This window comes from Bos grunniens, chromosome 13 (genome assembly GCF_055505025.1).
Source record: "Bos grunniens cultivar Pamir isolate PY7600 chromosome 13, Bosgru_T2T1.0, whole genome shotgun sequence".
Taxonomy (NCBI): domain Eukaryota; kingdom Metazoa; phylum Chordata; class Mammalia; order Artiodactyla; family Bovidae; genus Bos; species Bos grunniens.
The window spans coordinates 48,145,256-48,156,839 of NC_141177.1; positions in this window are offsets into that span (position 1 = coordinate 48,145,256).

The window sequence follows — 11,584 nt, forward strand, 5'->3', positions numbered from 1 at the left end:
TAATCTGTTCATAAATCCAAAGTTCATGTCCAACTCTGCAACCCCCATGGACTGTAGCCGGCCAGGCTCCTCTGTCCATGGAATCCTCCAGGCAAGAATACTGGAGTCGGTTGCCATTCCCTTCTCCAGAGGAACTTCCTGACCCAGAGATCAAGCCTAGATCTCCTGCATTGCAGGTGGATTCTTTACCACCTGAGCCACCAGGGAAGCCAGCCCTACATGATGTAGGTTAAAACTATCCATGCACCAATTTTCAGAAAGAACAGAGTTAATCCTAGGTAGATCTATGATGTGCTTTGCTGCACTCTTGAGTTTCACAGTGAATCCAGAAAGCTAGTTGGGTGCTTTTGCCCAGTTCAAGTGTTTCATCCCTTTCCCCAGGAGCCTTCCCTAATTCTTTGATAGTAAAGTCACACTCATTGATGCAGCATCTGAGGTCCTTTTTGTTGGTTTCTATTACCAACTGCTCTAATGCAGCCAGGTCCTCATGTGTCAGTGACTTGGCAGATGTTTTAAGTAGTTCTTCCAATACCACTTGCAAACTTTCATGAAATCCCAACCTCTTTTGCAAGAGTTGAAATCCACTTTGCAGTGATGTGCATTCTGTTGAGGTCACACTCTCCGGAAGTTGACCACATCAATCACGTAGAAAAAGAGAAAAATGGGTGGGGATCAACTCTACTTCTTCATTTTAGGTAGAAAGAAAATGCCTACTTAAGACAAAATACAAAACATAATTCTGGAGTGAAAAATGGGAAGCATTGACTGATTCTCTCTGGCCACTGCATTAGGGAATGTTAACGCTAGTTAGCTTGGACTTCCTTCAACAAACAGGCAAATGGGTGCCATCTACTCCTTCAATCCCATTCCTGGGCATATATTCAGACAAAACTATGATTCAAAAAGCTACATGCAGCCCTAAATTCATAGCAGTACTATTCACAATAACCAAGACATGGAAACAGCCTAAATATCCAACAACAGATGAATGGATAAAGAAGATGTGATTATATATATGTATATGTATGTGTGTGTGTATATATATGTGTGTGTGTGTATACACACACACAATAAAATACTACTCAGCCACAAGAAAGAATGGAATAATGCCATTTGTAACAACATGGATGGACCTAGAAATTATCATACCAAATGAAGTAAGCCAGACAGAGAAAGACAAATATTATATGATATCACTTACATGCAAAATCTAAAATATGACTCAAATGAACTTGTCTATGAAACAGACTCACAGAGAACAGACTTATGGTCACCAAGAGGGAGGGAAGGGGGGAATGGATTAAGAGTTTGGGGTTAGCAGATGCAAACTATTATATATAAGATGGATAAACAATAAGGTCCTACTGTATAGCACAGGGAACTATATTCAATATCCTGAGATAAACCATAGTGGAAAAGAAAAGAACCGGTAACTGGGGGGACTCATAATAAATAGCCAGGTAGCAAGGATCCTATGTTTAAAGAAGAAAAAACCTACTCCCTCAAAAGCATTAGTGACTGATGAAGAATATCCTGGCTTTTGGGGAAGAGTCTCAGAGGACACGGGATGCACCATGTATCTCACACTAAACCAGAAGTCCTCTCCAGACACTACAGCTTTGAGAAATTTCTCATCTCCCTGTCCCTCCTGCCATGGCCACCTCTCTTGATCCTATTTTCCTCCTCCTAGTTTGGCATCTTGCTCCTTCCCAAAAGAAACCTCAGAATCCTCTCCCCTCTCTTACATAGAAGAGTTCAGCTTTTGATCCCGTGAATCTGAAGTGCAGATTCCATTCATTGCAACTTGAAGCACAAAATGACACATCTCCATCCTCCAGCTCATCTCTGCTTAGGGGCCCCCAGCAGACTGGGTATCTGTATTTGAGTTTATCCTTCATGGCCTCCAGTGATCAAACCATCCGTATGTTCCTTCCAGTCACAGACCATGTTCTCCCCGCAACAAACTGGTGAATGCTGTTCTCTTCATATAAGTAAAGAAAACTGATGGAGTAATTGTGAGAGATGAGTATTTTCTTCTTTGTTCTTACCTGTATTGTCTGAATGTTCTATAATATAAGCATCTATTTAAAATATGTTACTTTTTTAAAAGATTGCATTGAGCATGAAAAGTTAACATACATAATAGTGACAATGAAACTGAGTTTTTACCTACAAATTATATCTTTAAAGAGAAAAGTGTATATTTTTTCCCTTTATGTCAAAGTGAAGAAGCATAAAAACTTTTCTATTCATTGTGTTTTTCCTGGTTAATCACCTGTATGCTCCATTGTTTGATTTTCCTCACATCATTTTTGGGAAAATGCTATTTAACAAGAATTCTGATAAATGTCATGAAAGTAGCCAAGGAGCAGTTTGTATTCAGCACATTGCTAATACAATCAGGAGGACTTTAACCATTCAGGAAGGAACTCCCTGCCCTTTGTTTAACTAAAACAGCTTCTCTTGAACATTAAAAAAAAAAAAAAAAAAAAAACTCTTTCCTGACTAATATTTACACGAAGAGCTGCCTGTGTTAAAAAGTGTACAGCCCATTAAGCAAAATTGTTATGCCAACTACATATTCCATTGTGTCAATGACCACCCTCAAAGAGCAGCAAACGGGTTCCCTTCCTCTGAAGCAGGGAGAGAAGCCCGTCAGGCCAGTCTGATCGTAAAGTGAGGCTTAGTCTCCGCACACGGCAATAACAACTTCTGCGAAATTTCCTCTGGGCCATGTATCTATCACTTGCTGTAAACTGACAACTTTTCAAATGATGGTGTCACGTTTTTGAGCAAGGCTTGATTCTCTTCCTCATCCTTCAGCCAAAATCCTCACCTTGCACAAAAATCAAGAAGGGAAAGACCAATTCCAACAGGATGAACTTGACTGGTCATCTGTCCAGCAAACCAAACCAATGACTAATGACTCTGGTGTCACGCTAAGAGGGTTCTGCCAAGGCTGGAGCAGTCTCCTCCAAGGCTGGTGATGGTGACCCACACCCCTTCCTGTGTCCCCATGTCAGGGCTCTGCCACCCACTCCCTCACCAAACAACAGCCCGGAAGTTACCCTTCACTCCTTCTCTCTTACCTCCACAGCCAGTCGACTGCAAGTTCTCCCAACTCAACTTTCTAACCATTTCTTCATTTATCTCTTATCACTCCTGCCCCTTGGACATTGCACTTCTTTTCACCTTTCGTTTATAAAATTTATTCTTTACAGCCAACTAGGCTGAAGAAGCCTGGGAATAAAGTTTGCAACAAAGTTAGTAAAGTCTTTGCCCCATAACAACAGCAAAGCTGGCACTATCCTATTTCAGTTCTTTGTTCTCTATCAGATATGCAAGGGTAATGGGCTCTGATGGTCTCCTTGTCCTTCCAAACCCACCATCATATCTTACTTGAACTCCTCCAGCGGCTCTCTCTGCTTTGCACAATGAAGTCCCTTCCTCAACCTGGTTCTCTAGAGTCTCTGACCAGTGGCCAGGCTCTGTGCATCTGCCTCCTCATCATGCCCTACTTCACACTGTGTGTTTTCCTCCCATAACTGCGTCTCAGCTTGTGGCCCCAACTTCAGCAACCCATTGACATCACATATGCATCTCATGACTTACTCCTATTTGTAACCTACAACCTAATCCAGTATCTCCTTCTTCAGACCTTTTCTTATTCACAACTGGCCCCAAACACACACATAGACCTCTGAACTCCTGGAACACCCTGTGTGTGTCTATTATGACACTTAGCTTGTTGAAGTAGTATTATTATCTATCAACATGCTTTCTATCTTGAAGGCAGAGTTCTGTATTCATCTTTATATCTCTAAGCCCCAGCCAAGTATACAGAAAACTTATATTGAATATTTAGTGACTAAATGCAGGAATGTCACAGAAAAACCACAATGATGTTAAAGTTTTGACTGAAAGATATGACTTTTCAGATAGAAAAGATGAATCTTTAATAAGAAATGCATTCTATTCATGAAATTTAAAGAATCATTGGTGAGCAAGTGTTTTATAGCTAACAACTTTCCCTATCGTGCAATTCTGAATTTTTTTCATATTACCAATTGCTGTCATATAGGAGACAGGGTTCTATACAGAGATTTATATAAATAATATTGATAATTTCAGATAATTGTAATGCAAAGATTACATATTTAATTTGGGGGAGAAATCAAGGAAAACTTTAAGAAATCTAAAGAAGATTCTTCTTTCTTAATTAAGCACAAACTCCAAGAAATTGAAAAGAAGAAGGAATTGAAGCTACATGTGGAAGAACCATGAGCATCCACAAAGCAAAGGAAATTTCAACACTCTGGTGTTACCCCAAGTACAGAGAGGAATTTATGCGGAGTTAAAATATCTAATAAGACTATCCTCACAAGAGAAACTAAAAAGAAGAGAAGGGATAAAAATAGAAAGACAAAAAAATAATAGAAACAAAACGAGTGACTAAAGGAAATTATTTCCATTCAGCTTTGTGGAAAAATAAACCCATATATTCAAACAGAATATTAGCAGCTGCTCTGTGGCATCACTGGGAGTTCTGAGTGAATGGAGGCAGGGTTGTTATGTTTCTATTGATGATTTCTTCTGTACTGGCATCAGTTGTGATCTTAACAGCGAGATTCCCCTTATTGTATCAGTTGCCTATTGCTGTATAACCAAATATCAGAACTTTGTGGGTTATTCATGACTCTCTGGTTGGCAACTTGAGCTGGGCTCAGCTAGGTCTCCTGCTGGTCTCACCTAGAGTCACTCACGAGGCCCAGTCATCTGATGGATTGTTTGGCATGATTCCTCCATGGTAGCTTCACATGTCTGTCTGCCGTTCTCCGTGTGCTCGTTCAATCTTAAGGACACCAGTCCAGATTTCTGTACATGGAGGTCTAGGGGAGGTCTAGGGGAGCAGGAAAGACCGAACTCTGATGCACAAGTGCTTTTGGAGCCAACCTGTGTCCCGTATGCTAATGTCCCACGAGCTTAAGCAAGTCGTATGGCCATATCTCTATTTCAGGAGGGAGCAAACATACTCTCTCTCTCTTTTTTTAAGATCTTTGGCTGTACTGGGTCTTAATTGCAGCATGCAGGATCTTTAGTTGTGGTACATGAATTCTTAGTTGCAGCTTGTGGGATCTAGTACCCTGACCAGGGATCAAACGAATCTGGGTCCCCTGCATTGGGAGTGCCAAGTCTTAGCCACTGGACCACCGGAGAAGTCCCAGACATACTCTGTCTCTTGAAGGAAGGAGCAGAAAAGCACAGGGCACACACAGAGGAAGAGGAGGAATTTGAGATTGTTAAACAACCTACCTCAAATGTCTCTTCTAATTTATTTCTGAGGTATCTGCAGATGCTCAAGAGGCCAGTAGAATCTGTATCTGGCACATCCAAAAGTTGGTTCAGCCTAGTGGAGGCTGACAAAGGAAACCAAACTGAGCAACGATCTCAGAGACCAGGATGCTGTCCTTGGACTGGAAGGAGTGTCCCTTTCTCTCCACACGTGCACTCAGCATGCCATGCTCTCTTTAAAAATCATCCTGTTTCTGCAGTAACAGGCCCAAGCTCCTTGGTGTGGCGTTCCAAGCCCTTCACTATTTTGCCCTCTCTGCCTGTGGTTTGTTGGTTACAGTAAGCTGGCTGATGTGTATTTAGTAAGTACATAGTAAACTACTGTGTTTGATACATAATGAATCAATGGCAATAGAAGCTATTTCTTGCTCACTTAAAAATATCAGAGGTGACATACTGGTGGGGCAATCCTCTTTTACAAATGTGTTACAGTTGGCAGGATGACAGTCTCTGCCATCGCCAAGCATGCCTTTCATAACCATGTGGGCAGTGTCCCCGTTCCAGCCATCTGGAAGGGAACTAGGGCAGGGGAGACCTGTACGGGAGGCTGAAGCCCAAATCCCAGGCTTGGAGTTGTGCCCATCAGTTCTGCTTAGTTCTGTTAGATCCCAGTCGTGTGGTTACCAGAATACATCCTTCATACCCACATTCCAAACCTTCCACTGCTTCACCACATCTTGGTGTCAAACGCTCTTCTTTCTTTTCTCCAACTGACAAACTCATATTTGTTATGAAGACCTAGCTCTATTTTGTCACTTCCTCTGTGAAACCATCCCCAGCTCCAGAAAGTTACTCAGGCTTTGTACTTACCCTACTAAAGCACCAAAAGTACTGATTAACTAGACTTCGCTAGGCTTCAAGGTCTTCAAGCACCTTCAAGGTGGGAAGGTGCAATATTCACCATGGCATGGGGAGCACACAGCTCACCGTCTAGATACAGCACAGAAGATTTGAGTGAAGGAAGGTGGTTTCTAATTCAGGTCATCAGGCAAATCCTAAAACCTTCTTTGCCTTCAGTATTCCCATCTAGTGGTATTCCACAATATTCCATCACACTGCAGAGTGATCAGAGAAGGGTAGCAACTACCATTTCTGAGCATCATGGCAAAAGTGGGCCTAGCCCACACTTTTTCTTCATGTTCTTTCTTATCTGGGCGATTCTAGGGCTCTCGCAGGAAAGAGATGCTTTGTAATAGCCAAACCACAGCTCAGCAGTGAGCTAGAGGCCAGACCACCACGTCAGCTGTGCTTGTTCCCCCATCACAAAGCAGCAAAAATATATACCCTTACTGGCAATGAAACACAAATTAAAATAGAGACACTTTTCTTCGTACCATCTTAGAAAATATTTAAAAAATTTTTAAATTTGCTAAAAAAGGTGATACATTTCCTATCAACTTAACAAAGCCTTCAACAAATTTTAATGCGTAACACTCACCAAGACATGTTGAGACAGGGAGTGTCATCGTCTTCAGATAGAAATAGATGCTGAGTAATATACCTAGAAAGCAACCTGGCAGAACATAGCAAGAGACATTACAGTGTTCATATGTTCTGCTCCAAGCTTCTATGTCTAGAAATATACACTCAATAAATGAGTGAAGAGATCAGCAAAATCTTGTACACACATTTGTTCATTATAATATTCTTTACCATACAACAAAAAGGAGTAACCTAAATGTATAGGTTTAAAACATGTAAGTTTTTAAAAGATTTAAAAAATGCATACAAAGTTTAAATAACACAAGTCCCGGCTGATATAAACACTTGAATGTAAAGGGAGAGAAAAGTCAAATCTCTCATGGAGAAGAATTCCAAGTAACATATGGAGATTCTTCATTTTCAAGAGGGTAAGCCTAACTCCTACTCCTGAGGTGTGGGTAGTAACAGTGGCTGCCTTCCAAAGATGACAATGTGGAAAGGGGTCATGGTAACTTTACAGGGGATCAAGCCGGTGACCAAAGTGAGCATAACAGCAGCCATTATGTTGACACCATCTGCCCTTGATATGATGTGAAGAGGATGATATTTACTTCTCTGGTCTACTTCCAAAAACCCATGGCCCCAGGCAACCATGAGAAAAAAAATATCAGACAAATCCCATCAGAGGAATGTTCTGTAAGATACCCGCCAAGGTCTGCATGTCTTAGGGCCTTTGGGCCTATCTCAGCCTGCATTCCTGGAGACCGCCGGCTCCTTCTGTTCTAGTCCTTCCCGGGTCTGCCTAAATGTCCTTCCTCTGTGACATCAGCCCTGTCATATCACCTGCTGTTGTGCAGGCTAGGTCGATAAATCACCTCAGTTGTGTCCAGCTCCTTGAGACTCCATGGACTGTAGCCCACCAGGCTCCTCTTTTCCAGGCAAGAACACTGGAGTGGGTTGCCATTTCCTTCTCCAGGGGATCTTCATGACGCAGGGGTTGAACCCACATCTATTATGTCTCTTGCATTGGCAGGCAAGTTCTTTACCACCAGCACCACCGGGGAAGCCCTGGAAAGCACCTGCTGTTATTTCCATCAAATGCCATGTTCCTTCATCAAGCTCAGCATTTTGTAATCAGGTATTTGTCTGTCCATTTATTCATTACCTGACTCCTCTGTTAGTCCCTTCACTTCTTGACAAAGAAAATTATGCTTCTCTCACTATTTTATACACTATAAATATACAAATAAATAAAATAATGGCTTTATATCAAGATCTAGATATCTGGAAAGAGCTATTGAATGAACAATAGTCATTCTGCCTGAACTAGGATATCATTTGCTTTCTTTTTGCTTTCCAGTAATTTTTTAAAAATTTAGTATACATATGTATTATTTTGTAGTAAGAGAAACAAATGCATATAATTAAATGAAATATATATTTTAAATGAAAGCAGTGGGAATGCTTCAAAAGAATCCTAGCCTCCAATCTGGGCACCTACAAAGGCAAGACCCATCCACCACCAGGTCAGGTCCCCAGGCTGACACCATGGTGAGGGGCCTCATTGTTCACAATGGAGAGGACTCAGTCCCATTTGTGGTCCAGGGGCATCTGAGGCAGGTCTTGCAGCTGGTATCATCCTTGTGGTCCCTCCCAAGCTCCCAAACATCAAAGCCTATAAACCTCTCAAGTGCGTTCCTGATCCCTTTCAAAGGATCAAGTGGGTCTGTCTCTCTGTCCCAGAAGTCTGACCATACTCGGCCCACTGCTCCTCCAGCCACAGATCTGGGTGGAAGAATATTGCAGGTGGGTGGCCTCTCTCCTGCAGGCAGGAAGAGGCAGTGAGGATTCTTTCCCACAGAAGGAATACAGACAAGACTGGTGAGTTTCCCAAACATCCGTACTGGCAAAAGCAGGCTTGCTCCAGCCCAAATCATTAAATTCTGACAAGTCAAATTCTCCAGTTTAGGAGCTGGGACACTCTGCTTCCTGCCCAGGCAGTGCTAAATTGCTTCAGTGGTGTCTGACTCTTTTCGACCCTTTGGACTATAGCCTGCCAGGCTCCTCTCTCTGTGGGTTTTTCCAAGTAGGAATACTGGAATGGGTTGCCATTTCCTTTTCCAGGAGATCTTCCCAGCTCAGGGATCAAACCTGTGTCTCTTACTTCTCCGGCATTGGCAGGCAAGCTCTTTACCCCTAACATCACCCAGAAAGCCCTGCCCCAGAGCTGGCAACAAACTCAGCAAAGAGCACAGGTTCATGAAGCTTTGTAAACCCCCCAAACAGGGGCTTGAGAATGTAATTTTTTCCCCCCAAAGAGTCCTCAAAAGACCCCCAAAGTAGCCAGAAAATGCACTTTCCAGCTGGGACGGCAAAGAGTTTTGTTCTGAGTTACAGCCAGAAGAGTGAAAAGGCAGCAGCGTCCCCGGCGAAACTCCTGGAATTTTTCAATGTCGGAGAAGATGTGGCACCTGAAACTATCCTTGAGTTCTCTTTAGTTTGCAGTTTCAAAAACGCTCAGGAGAACTTAAAACAGGAAGTTCCCGTAGGTCTTTGGGCCAGAAATGGGAATGCGCTGGGGGTGAGTAATGACTCTCAATGTCCTGACCTCTGGGACACGAAGTAGTCTGGAGATTGTGAAAAAACAGCAATGGGGAAAGTGTCAGCATTTTAACCACAATCTGGGGCAGAGGCTACGGCTGGAGCCAAGGCTGTACTGAGTGAACACTGACGCTAGCCTAGAAGACAGTGACTCACCAGCTTCTGATGAGCACAGACGCTTCTTAAGTCAACACACTTCTGTTTTACTTATCAGGCTGAACCTGGAAGTCAAAGGCGAGGTGTCCAAAGTGACACTGAAGCAATGGAGAAATGGCATCACGAGAGTTGATAGAGCATTGCTCTCTGTCCTGGGCTATCTGCTCAGTTGGCAGCAGGTACCTTCAATGACTGCCACCCTGGATGGTTAAGTAGCAAGCAAACAAGAACAGTCAAATAGTCGTGGTGTAGCACAAGGAAGAACTAACGACACAGACACACCCAAAGGTGGGAATGAAAAAGAAAAGCATATCCGGTTTGTGGTCCTGTAATGTCCAGAACCGCCATAAGTCTTTCCTCTCCATCTAAGCATGATTAGCCTTTGGAAGAGTTTTCTGAGTTTTTTCCACTTTCCACTCAATCTATGGTGGATGTTTGAACACTCTCTCCATGCCCACAGTAAGACTCAGAAGCAAATTTGTACAGATACTAAAGTAAGAAGTAGGGAGGTGAGAATTATAAATACCAAATGAATTATAAATACCAAACTCATTCTAAATAAAACTCATTCTAAAGGATTTCGGAAGCATATGGATAAAATGCTTTGCCAGAAGGGACAAATGAACTTTTTCCTAAACCAAATACGTAGGGATGTTCAATCCAATATTCACCTTTTAAATTTTACTTAAATTTCTGGAAGTGTACCCAAGAAACTAGCAATAACAATTTCTTCTGGGAGGAATAACTCTGATCAGAAGAGGAAAGAGCACCTTGCTTTGTTTCTTTGTTCTGAGTTCATCTCAGAACAAAGAAATTTGACTTTTTCTTTTTGACTTATTCTATAATTTGACTTTTATGATGAAGATGCATCTTGCCCAAGCAACCTGCTCAGCATTATCTACCATGCCCAGCAGCACGTAATTTCAAGAATATCTAATGTGAAAAATCCCTGACACAGAAGATCCACTGGTGAAAACCTGCCACTCAAAGTAGGCTGAGACATGCTTCAAATCAGTTTGAATACTCTTCTTAAACAGACTTGAAAATGCCAACAGCCATCACCAATACCAGGGTTACGGAAGTTAAAAATACCAGACAAAATTGTTTTTACGACAGAGGTAATGTGAATTTCAAATGAACTTTTAGTGATAATTCTGACAGTCCTTGAAGGTTGGAAGGAGAAACTTTCCACCAAAGCCTGGGCTTATCCATCTTTATCATCTCCTGTAAAACTGGTAGCACACCATAATGGAAAAAAACCTCAGATGGGGAGTCAGTAACAGCTGGGTTTGCAGCCAGAATTTGTCATTAACCAGCTGTGTGACTATGGGCAAGTGACTTAACCTCTCTGAGTTTCAATTACTCATCTGAAAAGTGGGGATAAGAATACCTACCTCCCCTGGAAGGCTGTAAGTAAAGAGTGTTCAGTGATTTGTCACTGTGCTGACACAGGTAGGAATCACAACTTACTTGTTCTCCAGAGCATCAGGCATGCTGGTCATCAGCTCTTGTTTGCTGAGGACAATTTGTACCCTAAATCGAAGCCCAGTGCCCACTCAGAGCAGAATGCGCAGAGGGTGGACTCTGGAGTCATGCCACCTGGGTTCAAACTTCCACTCCACCATGTCTAATTGGTGACCCTGGCACATTCATAACTTCTCTCTACATTAGTTTCCTGCCCATGAAGTGGAGCAGAAAACCAGCCTCCTACAGGAAAATGAGAGTTTGCCTGCCATTTAGCCCTAAACAGTTGTTATACAAATAACACTGATAACTAGTATTATTAAAAGGGCAAGTCTGGAAGTTGAGCAGAATTATTCCCCAAGCCCGAAACTGAAACTGATCGGGAAATGCAGATGTCCTGTTTAGACACAGAAGGGTCTCAACGATACAGGCATTTAGAGAACTTGCTGAGAAGAGGTTGCTGCCAGAACGGAAGGGCTGAACTCCAGAGTTTCCTGTCTTCTTTTTTGTGTGGAAGAGTAAGCCGGTTGTCATTTCAGCAGCCTCTTTGGAGTCCTTCCTCTGAGCCTGGTTGATCAAAGTTGTTGAT